Source organism: Ranitomeya variabilis, chromosome 4, assembly GCF_051348905.1.
Source record: "Ranitomeya variabilis isolate aRanVar5 chromosome 4, aRanVar5.hap1, whole genome shotgun sequence".
Taxonomy (NCBI): Eukaryota; Metazoa; Chordata; class Amphibia; order Anura; family Dendrobatidae; genus Ranitomeya; species Ranitomeya variabilis.
This window is the reverse complement of record NC_135235.1, coordinates 528,260,860-528,282,016: the sequence shown is the minus strand read 5'-3', so window position 1 is coordinate 528,282,016 and position 21,157 is coordinate 528,260,860. Positions and strand designations below refer to the sequence as shown.

General features: G+C 45.3%; 1 protein-coding gene across 1 annotated transcript in view; it reads left to right on the top strand.

The window, feature by feature from the left end:
• The window catches only part of STAC2 (SH3 and cysteine rich domain 2), a 307,072-nt gene that overhangs the window by 48,982 nt on the left and 236,933 nt on the right, over positions 1-21,157 (top strand). The window lies entirely within an intron of this gene.

Sequence of the window (21,157 nt, the reverse complement as noted above, 5' to 3'; positions counted from 1 at the left end):
TCTGTGATCGTTGTCTTGGAATAAATTCTCTAGTGGATTGTTCTCTTCTTTACACCTGCTCCAGTTTCTGGAAACAATCGTGAGTCTTGTTGGAGAGCTACCGACAAGTGACATCAGAAGTTGCATTGCCAAATGCAGAAATTATTGGATAAAGATTGGTATTTTCCACAACAAATAAAAGAGATTGTGTGATGAAGATGTTATGTGGAAAGGGAGGTGGTCCCCACTGCGAATGCCCTTCTATTAGATATTGTGGAGATTCATTATATTCTTAAGGCCAGTCTCACACGTCCAGATAATTCCGTTACCGGAAAAATCGGTAACGGAGTTATCCGTGTCCGTGTGTCCGTGAGCTACGTGGCACATCAGTGTGACACATGTGCGGCAGCCGTGTGCCGCCCGTGTGCCGACTGAATACCACACGGACCGTGCAGGAGACAGCACTACAGTAAGCGCTGTCCCCCCAACGTGTGGTGCTAAAACAGCCATGCATTCCTTCTCCACAGCAGCGTTCGCTGGAGAGAAGGAAAGAAAAATCAATGTTTTTTTATTATTTTTGTGTTTTAAATAAAGGTCCTTGTCACCTGCCGCCTCCCACCCCCTGTGCGCCCGCCCGCTAGCATTAAAATACTCACCCAGCTCCCTCGATGCTTCCTCTCAGCACCGCAGCTTGTCCTGTATGAGCGGTCACGTGGTGCCACTCATTACAGGGATGAATATGCGGGTCCACCCCTATGGGAGGTGGAGCCGCATATTCATCACTGTAAATGAGTGGCACCTCGTGACCGCTCATACAGGACAAGCTGCGACGCTGAGAGTAAGCATCGAGGGAGCTGGGTGAGTATTTTATTTCCAGCGGGCGGGCGCACAGGGGGTGGGAGGGGGGAGGTTACCGGGAACTTTATTTTAACCACAAAAAAATAAAAAAACAATGATTTTTCATTCCTTCTCTCCAGCGAACGCTGCTGGGAAGAAGGAATGAATTCCGGCTTCAGCACCACATGCAGGGGGGACAGCACTTAACTCTAGCGCGTGTGGTCCTCAGTCTGCACACGGACGGCACACGGACAGCATCCGTGTGCGGTACGTGTTTACACGGACCCATTGACTTTAATGGGTCCGTGTGATACGTGCGCTCCCACGAACACTGACATGTCTCCGTGTTTTTCAAAGGATACACGGTCCGTGAAAACACACTGACATGTGCAGAGACACATTTATTTTAATGTGTCTACGTGAGTCAGTGTCTCCAGCACGTGAGAAAACTGTCACCACACGTACCGGAGCCACTGACGTGTGAAACAGGCCTAAAGAGATTTTGTCAGCACAGAATGACTGTTAAAATCAAGTGCAATCATTCAGTACACCATGGTGCAGCTGGCACTATTTGCAAACTGTTTTTTTTTCATGAATTTATGGATATCGTCAAAGAAAATAATTAAATATACATTATAGATGCAATCATGCTGCAGCGCAGGTGCCGCCGCTGCCGCCTACCTGCAGAAAGGGATTTTTTTTTCAATATATATATAATATTCATTATGTAAAATAGGGGGGCAGGTTACTGAGGGATCATTGACCTGTGAGGTTATATGCACACGTTGCGGATTGGACTGAAATTTTCTATGCAGATTCTGCATTTCTTGGCAGAACACACAGGTCAGAATCTGCACTTTTTTTTGCAGTTTTTGTGCATTTTTTTCCGGATTTTTGTGTGGATTTCTTCCTTTTTTTACCCCTGCGGATTTCTATTATGGAATGGGTGCAGAAACGCAGCAGATCCGCAAAAAGAATTGACATGGTCCTTTATCGAATCTGCTGCGTTTTCTGTGAGGATTTTTCTGCACCATTAGCACAGCATTTTTTTTGCCATTGATTTACATTGTACTGTAAATCACTTGCGGATCTGCAGCGTTTTTGCGTGGAAAAAATGCCGCGTATTTGCAGGAAATCGGCAACTTGTGCACATACCCTCAGAAGCCTTACTGATGAATACCTAATCAGAGCACTACATGAAGACCCCCCACAGGCCGCACCGGGGCACGAGCATATCATTAAATCAAAACTGAAAATAAAGATTAAACAACAACCACAAGACGGATTTCATCACCAGGTATCATTGTAATCAGTATAACGGCGCCGACCTGACACTGTCTGTAGGTTACTGTGCACAATCCTGCTGAAAGGTTCCCCTTAAAATACAGCTTTTAATCATATAATAAAATTCACTGGACAATTCTCACATTTGGGCTAGTTCAGGCCTGTATAGGGATCATAAGATCCTCAGAGACAAATACAAAAGGTACAAAACACCCTGATCAAACAGGGACAAATAGTTGGCCCACAATTGGGTTACCTCAATTCTATGTACCAAACTTAGTAAGATAACAAACAATTATAAAGTGTCACTGTGCATAAACAAGTGCAAGAAGTGTAGATCTCACCCATTTGAGTTCTAAGGGTAAGTTCACACAGGGCTTTTTTGCTGCGTTTTTTGCTGCGTTTTTGCTGCTTTTTTATGCTCATTTTCAGCTGCTTTTTACAGTACCAGCAAAGCCTATGAAATTGCAGAAATCTCATGCACACACATTGGTTTTTTGTGTCATCAGGATTTTGTGCTTTGCTGCGTTTTTTTGGACATACGTAGAGCATTTTACTTCTTTCATGGTTTTTTCAGCATTTTTCACCCATTGACTTGAATGGATGGTGAAAAAACGCTGCAAATATGCAAGGTTGACTTTTCTTGCAGCGTATTTGCTGCAGAAAAGTCAAGGGCAGCCTGATGTGACCTCACACTCGGCTCTGCTACCTCTAGATGGCAGGCTGCATGATGCGTCCATGCAGCCTGTCATCCAGCAGAGAGGACCCGAACCCCATTCACTAGAATGGGGGGTCCGACATTACAGTGTTTAACCTGCTGTCATATGAAATCCTCCCCGCCAGTCAGAGAACCACTGTTCTCACACTGTCAGAAGACAGCGGGAGCGCTCAGCTGTGATCGGAGGTATAAACTTTACCTTCGGTCACTGCTGTCAGCTGATGGGACTACTGATCCCATCATCTGCCACCTGCCACCACTAATTACAGTGAGAGCAGGAGCGGCGGATGCGAGTTTTCATCTGCTGCTCCTGCGCGCTAAGTAAATAATTAAAAAAAAAATGGCATGGGTTCACCCCTATTTTTGATAACCAGCCAGACAAAACTCAGAGCTGTGGGCTGCAACCCCCAGCTGTCAGCTTCAGCAAGGCTAGTTATCAAGAATAGAGGGGTCCTCGTGCTTTTTTTTTAAATTATTTAAATAAATAATTTAAAAAAATGGCTTGGGGTCCCTTTCATTTTTGACAACTGCAGCGCCCCAGAGTCCTGGTCGTGCAGTATTGTCACTCTCCCACTAGGGGGAGTGATGGTACGTCTGATTGTACTAAAAGAGTTCACCTGACCAGGTATCACAGTCACACACTACACTTCACACTCCAGCCACCAGGGGGAGCAAAAGGTTCTATCTATTAGGCCACTCCTCACACATGGGTAAAACTGGGGGTTGGATAGGAAGTTAGAGAGAAAGCTGCTGGGTGAGACCCAGGAAAGACCTGTCAGGCAGACAGGGAGAGAAGGAGGAACATCGGAGCTGCAGACAGAGGTCCCTGTCAGGGGTGGGATCCTGGCAGAGACTTAGCAAGAGATAGAACGTTACGGAGCTGCGCCTGCACCTCATTGCGGCAGCATCCTAAGAAAGGACAAGAAGCAGAGTATATTGTGGAGAAGTGAGAAACGAGATCACAGCACAAGGAGATAACACCAGGAGGAGTCCTGCCTTAAGATCGGCAACATCCTTCTGAGGCGCGAAGCCGGTGGCCGGAACACCGAGGGAGTAATAGGCTCTACGCATTACTTCAGAGACTGGCAGGACAGTCGATTCCAAGTCGGCTGCCCGACCTTAATACCTATGAAGACACGGAGGCAAATCGTGGGAGAGGGGTGTCTCTAGGGTCCCTATAAAATAGCTCCAGGCCTACCCCGTCATACAAGTTGTCCTATCCATATCATCTGGGGGACAGAGAGAGAAAGAACATCAGAAAACATACACGACAGTTGTGAGGACTATCCCGTGGTGCTCAGCAGGGAGGTACTACAACACACAGGCGCTAGTAGGAAGGCTACTGATTTCCACCTGCGAAGGGAACTCTGGATGTGCCTTCGGACCGGCCGGACTCAGCCATCCCTGTTAGCAGTACTCTGGATTGTGGACGCTGAAGTCTACAGTAAAAGGTAGAGAGACTGCAACCTTGTGTTCTCATTATTCATCGCGCCTTGCGCCACCTACTTATCAAGGGAAGCCCTGGGGACATACTTCACCTGTGGGAAGGTATAACATCTAGCTGCCATTCCATCACCCCAGCGGACCCCTAGCAGCGTCGGTCACTCTGACTGAACACCACAGGTGGCATCACGAACACTTGACAAACAACATCCTTTAATTGGGCTCCCCTTAGCAGGGCCACGGACCGGGACGGGCCACCGTGACATCCCCAGAACCGAGACAGAAGGACCCGGTACCGAGTACCCCACTGCCCTGCACCTTGGGAGCGCTCCACAACCAGCCTTGCTAAAACTCACAGCTGGGAGTTGGTATTCTCAGGCTGGTAAGGGGCCAATGGTTAGGCCCCAGCCTAAAAATAACAGCCCACAGCTGCCCAGAAAAGGCGCATCTATTCGATGCGCCAATTCTGGCGCTTTGCACGGCTCTTCCCACTTGCCCTATAGCGGTGGCAAGCGGGGTAATATTTGTGGGGTTCATGTCACCACTGACATTAAGCCCACTGCTTAATAATGGAGAAGCATCTATAAGACACCTATCCAATACTAATCCTATAGTTGCTACATGTAAATAAATACACAGCCAGAATAAAGTCCTTTAATGAAATAAAACACCACACAGTTTTACCACTTTATTATTCAGGTAATCCAAGCGAAGCCATCGATCTCCTAAAATATAAATAATAAACCAACACAAATACTCCATGGTCTGACGCAGTCCAATATAACGAGTGTCCAACGCAGTATCTGGGGAGATACAGTTTACAACCGGGAGCGCTGCTAATGCGACTGCTCCCAGCTGTAAACTACTGGGGAATGAATGGTAAGCAGCGGGCGCAGGCTCAGTAACTAGTGGTGACGTCACTGAGCCTGCGCTCCCTCACAGCCTGACCTGAGGTAACCTCTGCACAGTGGGAAAATGCCACTGAAGAGGTTACCGCAGGTAATCTATCTATCTATCTATTCTATCAATCTATCTATTCTATCAATCTATTTATTCATTCTATCTATTCTATCAATTTATCGATTATATCAATCTATCCATTTTTCTATTATCTATCTATTCATTCTATCTATCTATCTATCTATCTATCTATCTATCTATCTATCTAGTCATTCTATCTATTCATTCTATCTATCTATCGGAAGTTTTTTTTTCTCTGGGGGCACTCAACTTTATTGGCATGCACAAAGAGAAAAAAAAGCATGACGAAAAAGCACCAAAACCGCACAAAAAAAGCACCTAAACCTGTGTTTTTGAAGCAGCTTCTTTCCTGCCAAGATTATCAGGTTTTGCTGCAGAAAAAAAAGCAGCAAAAAGACCCTGTGTGAACTTACCCTAAGGGACATCACATCCAAGGGACCTTCCTCGGTACTCTTGAGCAGTTGGTCCAATCTCTCTGTCCTGTCGTGCCCTCTGCATGTGCTCTCACCCTAAAAGGAACCCGAGTACCCAAATCCCTCCCAACACATTTCTTTTCTCAGTAGTGAGATGTCATCAGGGGAGTGTACTTGCTAAGGGGAAGATATAGCATAAAAAATCATGAGGTCCTCATTGCTTTTAACCCCTTAAGCCCCAAGGGTGGTTTGCACGTTAATGACCGGGCCGATTTTTACAATTCTGACCAGTGTCCCTTTATGAAGTTATAACTCTGGAACGCTTCAATGGATCCCGGTGATTCTGACACTGTTTTCTTGTGACATATTCGGCATCATGATAGTGGTAAAATTTCTTTGATATTACCTGCGTTTATTGGTGAAAAAAATGGAAATTTGGCAAAAAAATTTCAATTTTTCAATTTTCCAACTTTGAATTTTTATGTCCTTAAATCACAGAGATATGTCGCACAATATACATAATAAGTAACATTTCCCACATGTCTACTTTACATCAGCACAATTTTGGAACCAATTTTTTTTTTTCGTTAGGGAGTTATAAGGGTTAAAAGTTGACCAGCAATTTCTCATTTTTACAACACCATTTTTTTTAGGGACTACATCACATTTGAAGTCACTTTGAGGGGTCTATATGATAGAAAATACCCAAGTGTGACACCATTCTAAAAACTGCACCCCTCAAGGTGCTCAAAATCATATTCAAGAAGTTTATTAACCCTTCAGGTGTTTCACAGGAATTTTTGGAATGTTTAAAAAAAAAATGAACATTTAACTTTTTTTCACAAAAAATTAATTCAGCTCCAATTTGTTTTATTTTACCAAGGGTAACAGGAGAATATGGACCCCAAAAGTTGTTGTACAATTTGTCCTGAGTACGTCGATACCCCATATGTGGGGGTAAACCACTGTTTGGGCGCATGGCAGAGCTCGGAAGGGAAGGCGCGCCATTTGACTTTTCAATTCAAAATTGACTGGAATTGAGATGGGACGCCATGTTGCGTTTGGAGAACCCCTGATGTGCCTAAACATTGAAACCCCCCACAAGTGACACCATTTTGGAAAGTAGACCCTCTAAGGAATTTATCTAGATGTGTGGTGAGCACTTTGACCCACCAAGTGCTTCACAGAAGTTTATAATGTAGAGCCATAAAAATAAAAAATCATATTTTTTCACAAAAATGATTTTTCGCCCCCAATGTTTTATTTTCCCAAGGGTAATAGAAGAAAATGCGTTTAGAGAGCCCCTGATGTGCCTAAACATTGAAACCCCCCACAAGTGACACCAATTTGGAAAGTAGACCCCCTAAGGAACTTATCTAGATGTGTTGTGAGAGCTTTGAACCCCCAAGTGTTTTACTACAGTTTAAGGCCGGTTTCACACGTCAGTGTCTCCAGTACGTGAGGTGACAGTTTCCTCACGTACCGGAGACACTGACACACGTAGACCCATTAAAATCAATGCATCTGTGCAGATGTCATTGATTTTTTGCGGACCGTGTCTCCGTGTGCCAAACACGGAGACATGTCAGTGTTCGTGGGAGCGCGCGTATTACACGGACCCATTAAAGTCAATGGGTCCGTGTAAAACACGCACCTCACACGGACGGTCTCCGTGTGGCGTGCCGGATACAGCGCTACAGTAAGCGCTGTCCCCCCCCCACTGGTGCTGAATCCGCGATTCATATGTTCCCTGCAGCAGCGTTTGCTGCAGAGAAAATATGAATAATAGTGTTTAAAATAAAGATCTACCTGTCCCCCGCCCTCCCACCCCCTGTGCGCCCCCCCCCCCCGCTGTTCAGAAAATACTCACCCGCTCCCACGTTGGCTGTCACTCCTTCCTCTCTGCCCCGCGCCTTCTACTGTATGCGGTCACGTGGGGCCACTCATTTACAATCATGAATAGTCAGCTCCGCCCCTATGGGAGGTGGAGCCGCTTAGTCATGACTGTAAATGATCGGCCCCACGTGACCGCATACAGGAGAAGATGGGGCCAGTCCAGGAAGCCGTGACAGCCAACGAGGGAGCGGGTGAGTATTTTCTGAACAGCGGGGGGGCGCACAGGGGGTGGGAGGGCGGCAGACAGATAGATCTTTATTTTAAACACTATTATTCATATTTTCTCTGCAGCAAACGCTGCTGCAGGGAACATATGAATCGCGGCTTCAGCACGATGCAGGGTACCACACGCGTGGGTACCACACGCTCCGTGTGGTACCCACTCGCCATACGGGCAGGACACGTGTGCCGCACGTATGGCCTACGTGAGTTCACAGGCACACGGACACGGATAACTCCGGTACCGATTTATTCCGGTACCGGAATTATCTGGACGTGTGGGACAGCCCTAAAACGCAGAGCCGTGAAAATAAAAATTCCTTTTTTTTTCCACAAAAATTATATTTTAGCCCCCAGTTTTGTATTTTCCCAAGGGTAACAGGAGAAATTGGACCACAAAAGTTGTTGTCCAATTTGTCCTGAGTACGCTGATACCCTATATGTGGAGGGAAACTACCGTTTGGGCGCATGGCAAAGCTCGAAAGGAAAGAGCGCCATTTGGAATGCATTCTTAGATGGATTGGTCTGCAGGCGTCACGTTGCATTTGCAGAGCCCCTGATGTAACGAAAAGGTAGAAACCCCCACAAGTGACCCCATATTGTAAACTAGACCACGTAGTGAACTTATCTAGATGTGTTGTGAGAACTTTGAACCCCTAAGTGTTTCACTACAGTTTATAACGCTGAGCCGTGAAAATAAAAAATCATTTTTTTTCCACAAAAATTATTTTTTAGCCCCCCAGTTTTGTATTTTTCCAAGGGTAACAGGAGAAATTGGACCCTAAAAGTTGTTGTCCAATTTGTCCTGAGTATGGTGATACACCATATGTGGGGGGAACCACCGTTTGGGCGCATGGCAGAGCTCGAAAGGGAAGGAGCGCCATTTGGAATGCAGACTTAAATGGATTGGTCAGCAGGCATCACGTTGCATTTGCAGAGCCCCTGATGTACATAAACAGTAGAAACCCCCCACAAGTGACCCCATATTGGAAAGTAGACCCCCCAAGGAACTTATCTAGATGTGTTGTAAGAATTTTGAACCCCAAGTGTTTCACTAGTTTATAACACAGTGCTGTGAAAATAAAAAATCATTTTTTTCCCACAAAAATGTTTTTTTAGCCCCACAAATTTTTATTTTCCCAAGGGTAACAAGAGAAATTGGACCCCAAAAGTTGTTGTCCAATTTATCCTGAGTACGCTGATACCCCATATGTTGGGGTAAACCCCTGTTTGGGCGCATGGGAGAGCTCGGAAGGGAAGGAGCACTGTTTTACTTTTTCAACGCAGAATTGGCTGCAATTGATATCGGACGCCATGTCGCGTTTGGAGAGCCCCGATGTGCCTAAACAGTGGAAACCCCCAATTGTAAGGCTTCTTTCACACTTGCGTCGGTACGCGGCCGTCGCTAAGTGTCAGCGCTACGTACTGATGGACATTGTGAAAATTCGGCACAACGTGGGCAGCGGATGCAGTTTTTCAACGCATCCGCTGCCCATTCTAAAGTCCCGGGGAGGAGGGGGCAGAGTTCCGGCCACGCATGTGCGGTAGGAAATGCAGGATCTGACGTACGAAAAAACGTTCCCTTGAATGTTTTTTTGTGACGACGGTCCGCCAAAACACGACGCATCCAGTGCACGATGGATGCGACGCATGGCCATACGTCACGATCCGTCGGCAATACAAGTCTATGGGGAAAAAAACGCATCCTGCGGGCACTTTTGCAGGATGCGTTTTTTTCCCAAAGCGATGCATTGCGACGGAGGCCAAACGACGCAAGTGTGAAAGTAGCCTAACTGAAACCCTAACCCAAGCACACCCCTAACCCTAATCCCAACCACACCCCTAACCCCAACACACCCGTAACCCTAATCCCAACCCTAACCACACCCCTAACTCCAACACACCCCTAACCCTAATCCCAACCATAACTCTAACCACACCCCTAACCTTGACACACCCCTAACCCTAATCCCAACCGTAAATGTAATCCAAACCCTAACCCTAACTTTAGCCCCAACCCTAACTGTAGCCCTAACCCTAACTTTAGCCCCATCCCTAACCCTGACTTTAGCCCCAGCCCTAATCCTAACTTTAGCCCCAATGCTAACTGTAGCCCTAACCCTGGCCCCAACCCTAACCCTAGCCCAACCCTTACCCCATTCCTAACCCCAGCCCTAACCCTAGCCCTAACCCTAGCCCTAACCCTAGCCCTAACCCTAGCCCTAACTCTAGCCCTAACCCTAAACCTAGCCCTAACCCTAATGGGAAAATGGAAATAAATAAATTTTTTAATTTTATTATTTTCCCCTAACTAAGGGGGTCATGAAGGGGGGTTTGATTTACTTTTATAGCGGTTTTTTATGATTGGCAGCTGTCACACACTAACAGACGCTTTTTATTGCAAAAAATAGTTTTTGCGTCTCCACATTTTGAGAGCAATAATTTTTCCATATTTTGATCCACAGAGTCATGTGAGGTCTTGTTTTTTGCGGGACGAGTTGACGTTTTTATTGGTAATATTTTCGGGCACGTGACATTTTTTGATTGCTTTTTATTCCAATTTTTGTGAGGCAGAATGACCAAAAATCAGCTATTCATGAATTTCTTTTGTGGGGGGCGTTTATACCATTCCATGTTTGGTAAAATGGATAAAGCAGTTTTATTCTTCGGGTCAGTATGATTACAGCGATACCTTATTTATATAATTTTTTTATGTTTTGCCGCTTTTATACCATAAAAACTATTTTACAGAAAAAAAAAATATTTTTGCATCGCTTTATTCTGAGGACTGTAACTTTTTTATTTTTTCGCTGATGATGCTGTATGGCAGCTCGTTTTTTGCGGGACAAGATGACATTTTCAGCGGTACCATGTTTATTTATATCCGTCTTTTTGATCATGTGTTATTTCACTTTTTGTTCGGCGGTATGATAATAAAGCGTTTTTTACCTCGGTTTTTTTTTACGGTGTACACTGAAGGGGTTAACTAGTGGGACAGTTTTATAGGTCGGGTCGTTACGGACGCGGCGATACTAAATATGTGTACTTTTTTTATTTTTTATTTAGATAAATAAATGTATTTATGGGAACAATTATTTTTTTTCTTTATTTAGGAATTATTATTATTATTTTTTTTTTACACATCTAAATATTGTCTTTTTTTTACCTTACCACATTGTCCCAGGGGGGACATCACTATATAGTGACAGATCGCTGATCTGACACTTTGCAGAGCACTGTGTCAGATCACCGATCTGATGTGCACTGATCCAGGCTTACAGGCGCTTGTAAGCCACCTCCCTGCAGGACCTGGAAGTAGCCCCATGGCCATTTTGGATCCGGGGCCTTCAGGGAGGAGACGCTCGGTAAAAGGTGAGCATATTGCCTTGTACCGAGGGTCTCAGGGAAGCCCGCAGGGAGCCCCCTCCCTGCGCGATGATCATGTTTGATCACAGTGTTTCGTGGGTTAGTGTGCCAGGAGCGGTCCGTGACCGCTCCTGGCACATAGTGCCGGATGTCAGCTGCAATAGTCAGCTGACACCCGGCCGCGATCGGCCGCGCTCCCCCAGTGAGCGTGGCCGATTGCATATGATGTACTATCCCGTCACTGGGAATTAAATCCCAGGTCACCTCGACGGGATAGTACGTCATATGGGATTAAGGGGTTAAAGTGCCTAGTGTCCAAAGAAGAAGGAATCCCACAATTCAGGAGAAACAGAGTGCTGACAGTTCCTTATAGAAAAATGGGGAGATGCCCACACCTTTACCTTGCTGGTTTAAATAGACCATGACTCCCTCCTACTGAGGGCGTCCTTCTGATTTCCAGGGCTGGGATCCCAAGGCCTCACATATTGCATATACACCATCTTCTGTATTATCACCATGGCAACTCTGCGAATTATCTAATAATATCTAGCATTCTCAGCAAGAATTTTTTTCCCCCACATCATATCAGGTCTTCATTCATAATTCTCCTAGTGGGAGGTCGCATGTTAAACCCTAGCCATTATTATAAATTGTTACAGTTGCTTTGCCTGTATGTGGTTAGTGCGGCGCCCCAGGGTCCTGGTCGTCGCAGTGGTATTGCTTTCATCTCGGGGAGAGTGATGCTACGTTTGGAGGCAAGGAATGATAACTGCATCCAGGCATCACAAACATGCAACACATTCACACTCCAGGCCACCAGGGGGAGCTTCTGCTCCTGTTTATTAGGTCACTCCCCATATATATATATATAACTGGTAGTCTGTAGGGAAAGTTAGTTAGTTCCAGACAGGAGTCAGTTCCTGACAGAGCTCCAGGCAGGAGTTCTGTTAGTGAGTTCCAGACCAGAGTCTGAGGAGGACAGAAGGTCAACGGAGCTGTGCATGCCCTCAGAGCTGCAGCTCCAAGAAAGAGACATTGAAAGGAGAATTGTATTGCAGTGAGCATGAAGGAAAGCAAAGAAAAGGAGATGATACCAGAAGGGGACCAGCCCCACTCAGGCTGCCTCCTTCTCAGGCGCAAAATCCCGGTAGCCGGAACACCAAGGGAGTAAGGACCTCTACCCCTTATTTTAGAGACCGGCAGGACAGGTAATTACAGGTTACCTGTCCGCACCTACACCCAGGAGGCACGGTGACACCTACAGAGCCGGGTTATCTAAGAGACCCTATAAACAGGCTCAAGTCACCAGTCATACGGATTTTGTCCTATCCTATATGGGGGACAGAGAGAATGAAACACCACATCTGTGAGACCCTTAAGTGAAGCTATAGGAAGTAAGGGACTACACCACCACAGCGAAAGGGAAGGCTACTGATTTCCACCTGGACAAGGGGACTCTGGACTTGCCTCCAAACCGGCCGGACTCTGCCTGCCCTGTGATCTGGTGCCCTGGACTGTGGGCGTTGAAGTCTTCAGTAAAGGTAAAGAGACTGCAACCTTGTGTCTTCGTTCTTCTCCGCGCCTCTCAATATACCACCATCTACACACCGGGAAGCCCTGTGGACATACTTCACCTGTAGGAAGGTATACTATCTAGCTGCCATAACATCACTGCAGCGGACCCCTTAAAGCAGCGTCGTCACCCTGACCGAATACCACAGGTGGCGTCACGAACACAAACTATATCCCTTTAAAGACCTCTCCCTTTTATACGGACGTCCCAGGGCCACGGACCGGGTCAGCCACCGTGACATCCCCCTGTGAACTGCAGGACCTGGTACCGAGTACCCCACGGCCCCTGGGGGCGCTCCATTAGCAGTGCATGACATATAAATTGGTAACATCCAGGGACGACTAGGACTGAAATTCAGCCTTGGCATTTGAAATCACACAGGCCCATGGTGTCCCCACCCCCGAGCACCAGATGGGGATATGTTACTTATATTACCCTGTCAAGATTTACTACAAGACCAATATTTGTAATAATGGCAATAATATTGCTATATAAGATTACATAATTATAATATCAAAATTATTATCTACTATATAATTGTCTAAGGGTCACTTCCGTCTGTCTGTCCTTCTGTCACGGATATTCATTGGTCGCGGCCTCTGTCTGGCATGGAATCCAAGTCGCTGATTGGTCGTGGCAAAACGCCCACGACCATTGCCACGACCAATCAGCGACGCGCACAGTCCGGAAGAAAATAGCCGCTCCTTACTCCCCGCACTCACTGCCCGGCGCCCGCATACGCTGTCCGGTCACCGCTCACACAGGGTTAATGCCAGCGAGAACGGACCGCGTTATGCCACGGGTAACACACTCCGTAACCACTGCTATTAACCCTGTGTGTCCCCAATTTTTTACTATTGATGCAGCCTATGAGGCATCAATAGTAAAAAAATGTAATGTTAAAAATAATTTAAAAAAAAAAAACTGCTATACTCACCCTCCGTAGTTCGCCGAGCCGCTGGCGCCGGCCGCCATCTTCCGTTCCCGGCGATGTATTGCGAAATTACCCAGAAGATTTAGCGGTCTCGTGAGACCGCCAAGTCATCTGGGTAATTTCGCAATGCATCCTGCGAAAGGAAGATGGCGTCCGGCGCGAGCGGCTCGGCGGAGCTTCGGTGGATTCCAAGCGTCGGTAACCGCTTCCTGGATCCAGGCGCCAACGGAAGGTGAGTATATAACTATTTTTTATTTTAATTCTTTTTTTTGTAACAGGGATATCTTGCCCACATTGCTATATACGTGGGCTGCGCAATATATAATGTGGGCTGCGCAATATACTACGTGGCCTGCACAATATACTACGTGGGCTGCGTAATATACAACGTGGGCTGCGCAATATACTACGTGGGCTGCGCAATATACAATGTGGGCTGCGCAATATACAATGTGGGTTGCGCAATATACAACGTGGGTTGCGCAATATACAACGTGGGCTGCGCAATATACTACGTGGCCTGCGCAATATACTACGTGGCCTGCGCAATATACAATGTGGGCTGCGCAATATACTACGTGGGCTGCGCAATATACAACGTGGGCTGCGCAATGTACAATGTGGGCTGCGCAATGTACAACGTGGGCTGCGCAATATACTACGTGGGCTGCACATTATACAATGTGGGCTGCGCGATATACTATGTGGACTGCGCAATATACTACGTGGGCTGCGCAATATACAACGTGGGCTGCGCAATATACAACGTGAGCTGCGCAATATACAACGTGGGCTGCGCAATATACTACGTGGGCTGTGCAATGTACTACATGGGCTGCTCAATGTACTACGTGGGCTGCGCAATGTAGTACGTGGGCTGCGCAATGTAGTATGTGGGCTGCGCAATGTACAACGTTGGCTGCGTAATGTACTACGTGGGCTGCGCAATGTACTACGTGGGCTGCGCAATGTACTACGTGGGCTGTGCAATGTACTACGTGGGCTGCGCAATGTACTGCGTTGGCTGCGCAATGTACTGCGTTGGCAGCGCAATGTACTGCGTGGGCTGCGCAATTTACTGCGTGGGCTGCGCAATGTACTGCGTGGGCTGTGCAATGTACTGCGTGGGCTGCGCAATATACTACGTGAGCTGTGCTATACACTAAGCATACATATTCTAGAATACCCGATGCGTTAGAATCGGGCCACCATCTAGTTATTCAATAATATTGCAGTATTTCAGACAAATACCAACAAACCATAACAAATATTACCAGCATATACAGTATTGATAATACCACCATACTGATTATTAAAGGGGTTGAGGTTAAAATCTATGTAACTTCAGACTTCTGAATCCTCATAGTGCACACTATGAGGAGAAGGCCTCTATATGATGGCAAATAAGCGATTTTCACACCTCCGGCTACATTCCAACTGATTGTACTTGGCTTTGTTAATTTCACTTGTATTGAATGAGGCTGTGCGCATCTAGTTAGCATATGACCGCATGTATGCAAATCGCATATTGTTGATATGGTTGGCTACAGGAGTGTCTCTACAATTTATGGTGTCCCTATGGTGTTCCCCTACTCTTCTCCTCAGCTCTCTCGAAGTTTTACCAATGTACTCCATACCACATTCACACGTCATTTAAAAGGCTTTGCTGGTTCAATAATTTTTGCATTTATTTGTGAAAAAAAATGGAAATTTGCCGAAAATTTAGAAAATTTAGCAATTTTCAAATTTTTAATTTTTATTCTGTTAAACCAGAGAGTTATGTGATACAAAATAGTTAGTAAATTACATTTCCCTCTTGTCTACTTTACATCAGCACAATATTGGAAACAAATCTTTTTTTGCTAGGACATTATAAGGGTTAAAATTTGACCAGCGATTTCTCATTTTGACCTCGAAATTTACAAAACCATTTTTTTTAGGGACCACCTCACATTTGAAGTCAGTTTGAGGGGTCTATATGGCTGAAAATACCCAAAAGTGACACCATTCTAAAAACTGCACCCCTCAAGGTGCTCAAAACCACATTCAAGAAGTTTAACCCTCCAGGTTTCACAGCAGCAGAAGCAACATGGAAGGAAAAAATGACTTTTTAGTCACAAACATGATCTTTTAGCAACAATTTTTTAATTTTCCCAAGGGTAAAAGGAGAAACTGGACACCGAAAGTCATTGTACAATTTGTCCTGAGTACGCCGATACCCCATATGTGGGGGGGAACCACTGTTTGGGCGCACGACAGGGCTCGGAAGGGAAGGAGCGCTATTTGACTTTTTGAATTAAAAATTGGCTCCAATCTTTAGCGGAAACCATGTCGAGTTTGAAGAGCTCCTGTGTGCCTAAAGATTGGAGCTCCCCCACAAGTGACCCCATTTTGGAAACTAGACCCCCCAAGGAACTTATTTAGATGCATAGTGAGCACTTTAAACCTCCAGGTGCTTCACAGCTGATCCATAAAAATGAAAAAGTACTTTTTTTTTTCACAAAAAAATTCTTTTAGTCTCAATTTTTTTCATTTTCACATGGGCAACAGGATAAAATGGATCCTAAAATTTGTTGGGCAATTTCTTCTGAGTACACCGATACCTCACATGTGGGTGTAAACCACTGTTTGGGCACACGGCAAGGCTCGGAAGGGAAGGAGTGCCATTTGACTTTTTGAATGAAAAATTAGCTCCAATCGTTAGCGGACACCATGTCGCGTTTGGAGAGTCCCTGTGTGCCTAAACATGGGAGCTCCCCCACAAGTGACCCCATTTTGGAAACTAGACCCCCCAAGGAACTTATCTAGATGTGCGGTGAGTACTTTGAACCCCAAAGTGCTTCACAGAATTTTATAAAGCAGAGCCGTGAAGATAAAAAAAATATTTTTTTCCCACAAAAATAATTTTTATCCCCCATTTTTTATTTTCCCAAGGGTAACAGGAGAAATTAGACCCCCAAAGTTGTTGTGCAATTTTTCCTGAGTACGCTTATGCCCCATATGTTTGGGAAAACCACTGTTTGGGCGCACGTCGGGGCTCGGAAGGGAGGGAGCACCATTTGACTTTTTGAACGCAAGATTGGCTGGAATCAATGGTGGCGCCATGTCGCGTTTTGAGACCCCCTGATGTGCCTAAACAGTGCAAACCCCAACTAGCCCCAACACACCCTTAACCCTAATCACAACCCTAACCCCAACACACCCCTAACCCTAATCCCAACCGTAACCCTAACCACAACCCTAACCCCAACACACACCTAATCCTAATCCCAACCCTAACCATAACCCTAACCACAAGCCTAACCCAACCCTTACCCTAAGGCTATGTGCCCACGTTGCGGATTTGTGTGTGGATTTTTCCCCACCGTTTTTTTAAAATGCGCAGGTAAAATGCACTGCGTTTTACCTGCGGATTTACCACAGATTTCCAGTGTTTTTTGTGCGGATTTCACCTACAGATTCCTATTGAGGAACAGGTGTAAAATGCTACGGAGTCCGCACAAAGAATTGACATGCTGCGGAAAACACAACGCAGCGTTTCAGCACAGTATTTTCCGCACAATGGACACAGCAGATATGGTTTTCCATAGGTTTACATGGTACTGTAAACGTGATGGAAAACTGCGGCCAATCCACTGCGGATCCGCAGCCAAATCCGCACCGTGTGCACATAGACAATAATTAGGGAACTCAGTTGGAATTAACCCCTGAGCCCAAGGAAGAGAACCAACAGATACCAAAACATATCTTAATTTATTGACAAAAAATAACACTAACACTCACACTATAGTTATGCAAAAGCATTATGGAATATGCCAGGTATAGGAGATACGAATTAACTAATCAATAGGTGCCTTAGTCAGGCATACACAATAAGTCCTACTTATATACGGCATAAACCATAGATGGCATTACCTTAGAAATAAGAGTCCCTGGTGTGTTAGAATGATGAATGAAATGGCCCCGAGGGGCGAGAGGGGAGGACTAGGCCATCCTGCACCATTTCGTTCATCATTCTAACACACCAGGGACTCTTATTTCTAAGGTAATGCCATCTATGGCTTATGCCGTATATAAGTAGGACTTATTGTGTATGCCTGACTAAGGCACCTATTGATTAGTTAATTCGTATCTCCTATACCTGGCATATTCCATAATGCTTTTGCATAACTATAGTGTGAGTTAAATCCAACAAATATTTTGCTCTTATTTTTGTTACACTTAATTACCCTGGTATACAATTGTGTTACATGGTGGAGGGTTGTGCTTTGGTCTTCCCTTGGTATTTTTTTGCATTGTATGTACCAAGTTTTTTTCTGTATTATTTTTTGTCAATAAATTAAGATATGTTTTGGTATCCGTTGGTTCTCTTCCTTGGGCTCAGGGGTTAATTCCAACTGAGTTCCCTAATTATTGTCTGAAATGCTTTGAAGTGCCAAATCAGTATTGTGGGACATCATTGGTTAAGTAATTACCGTGTGCACATAGCCTAATTCTAACCCTAACCCTAATTCTAACTCTTATTCTAACCCTAACCCTAATTCTAACCCTAGCCCTAATTGCAACCGTAACCCTAACCCTAATTCTTACCCTAACCCTAATTGTAACCCTAACCTTAATTCTAAACTAACCCTAATTGCAACCCTAACCCTAATTCTAACCCTAACCCTAATTGCAACCCTAACCCTAATTGCAACCCTAACCCTAATTCTAACCCTAACCTGTTGTGAAATTGGATTTTGGGCTCCCCCGGTGGCCACTGGTGGAATTGAACTGGTGTGCATCATCCTCTCTGTTCACCTGTTTCCATCAGTATGTGGGAGTCGCTATTTAGCCTTGCTCCTCTGTCACTTCCATGCCGGTCAACATTGTAATCAGAAGCCTTTCTGTGCATGTTCCTGCTGCTAGACAACTCCCAGCTAAGTTGGACTTTAGTCCTTGTTTGTTTTTGCATTTTGTTCCAGTTCACAGCTGTAGTTTCGTTTCTGTGTCTGGAAAGCTCTTGTGATCTGAAATTGCCACTCTGATGTTATGAGTTAATACTAGAGTCTTAAAGTAATTTCAGGATGGTATTTTGATAGGGTTTTCAGCTGACCATGAAAGTGTCCTTTCTGTCTTCCTGCTATCTAGTAAGCGGACCTCAATTTTGCTAAACCTATTTTTCATACTACGTTTGTCATTTCATCTAAAATCACCGCCAATATTTGTGGGGGCCTCTGTCTGCCTTTCGGGGAAATTTCTCTAGAGGTGAGCCAGGACTATATTTTCCTCTGCCAGGATTAGTTAGTCCTCCGGCCGGCGCTGGGCGTCTAGGGATAAAACGCAGGCTACGCTACCCGGCTACTGTTAGTTGTGCGGCAGGTTTAGTTCATGGTCAGTTTAGTTTCCATCCTTCCAAGAGCTAGTTCTTATGTTTGCTGGGCTATGTTCTCTTGCCATTGAGAACCATAACAGTTTGACCGGCCAAAAAGGGTTAAATTAATTGACAGAGAAAGGAGAGAAAAGAGAAGTCTGCTGAAGATTTTTTTTTTTTTTCAGTTCTGAGTGTGCTTGTAATTGAATCTCTTGCAAGTCTGCCTATATTGCAGCCTTTCTCTCTCTCTCTCCTTCTAATCCTGGAATGGCTCTGTGTTCACCTGTTTAAAATGGATATTCAGAGTTTAGCTGCAGGTTTGAATAATCTCACCACGAAAGTTCAAAATTTACAAGATTTTGTTGTTCATGTTCCTATATCTGAACCAAGAATTCCTTTGCCTGAATTTTTCTCGGGGAATAGATCTTGCTTTCAAAATTTCAAAAATAATTGCAAGTTGTTTTTGTCCCTGAAATCTCGCTCTGCTGGAGATCCTGCTCAGCAGGTCAGGATTGTGATTTCCTTGCTCCGGGGCGACCCTCAGGATTGGGCTTTTGCATTGGCTCCAGGGGATCCTGCGTTGCTCAATGTGGATGCGTTTTTTCTGGCCTTGGGGTTGCTTTATGAGGAACCTCAGTTAGAGCTTCAGGCGGAAAAGGCCTTGATGTCCCTATCTCAGGGGCAAGACGAAGCTGAAATATACTGCCAGAAATTCCGTAAATCGGCTGTGCTTACTCAGTGGAATGAGTGCGCCCTGGCGGCGAATTTCAGAGAGGGTCTCTCTGATGCCATTAAGGATGTTATGGTGGGGTTCCCTGTGCCTGCGGGTCTGAATGAGTCCATGACAATGGCTATCCAGATCGATAGGCGTCTGCGGGAGCGCAAACCTGTGCACCATTTGGCGGTGTCTACTGAGAAGACGCCAGAGAATATGCAATGTGATAGAATTCTGTCCAGAAGTGAACGGCAGAATTTTAGACGAAAAAATGGGTTGTGCTTCTATTGCGGTGATTCAACTCATGTTATATCAGCATGCTCTAAGCGTACTAAGAAGCTTGATAAGTCTGTTTCAATTGGCACTTTACAGTCTAAGTTTATTCTATCTGTGACCCTGATTTGTTCTTTATCATCTATTACCGCGGATGCCTATGTCGACTCTGGCGCCGCTTTGAGTCTTATGGATTGGTCCTTTGCCAAACGCTGTGGGTATGATTTGGAGCCTCTTGAAACTCCTATACCCCTAAAGGGGATTGACTCCACCCCATTGGCTAGCAATAAACCACAATACTGGACACAAGTAACTATGCGGATTAATCCGGATCACCAGGAGATTATTCGCTTTCTTGTGCTGTATAACCTACATGATGTGTTGGTGCTTGGATTACCATGGCTGCAATCTCATAACCCAGTCCTTGACTGGAAAGCTATGTCTGTGTTAAGCTGGGGATGTAAGGGGACGCATGGGGACGTACCTGTGGTTTCCATTTCATCATCTATGCCCTCTGAGATTCCTGAATTCTTGACTGAATATCGTGACGTTTTTGAAGAACCTAAGCTTGGTTCATTACCTCCGCACCGGGAGTGCGATTATGCCATAGATTTGATTCCGGGTAGTAAGTACCCAAAGGGTCGTTTATTTAATTTGTCTGTACCTGAACATGCTGCTATGCGAGAATATATAAAGGAGTCCTTGGAAAAGGGACATATTCGTCCTTCGTCATCTCCCTTAGGCTAGTTTCACACTAGCGTTTACTGCATTACGTCGCAAATCCGTTTTTTTGCCGAAAAAACGGATGCGTCAAAAAATTGAAAAACGGTGACAAACGTATGCCACGCATCCAGCATTTCGACGGATCCGTCGCAAATCCGCTAAACGTTTCCGTCGAAAATACTGGATGCGTTGCATACGTTGTATCCGTTTTACCATCCGTTGTATCCGTTTTTCCGACGGATCCGTTTTTAAAAGGGGAGGCTCCCAAAATTTGATTGGCTACTGGAAAATTTGAAAAACTATATAGTACTGTATTTACAGCCCATCTTTGTGGGTTTTAGTTTTGTGGCAGCGATGGAAGGTGTTCTTGGGAGGATTGCTAGTTTGGTTACCGACGTTATCTTTGAGACAAATCGCCTGGATATCATAGTGCGGGAGAAGGAGGCGGCA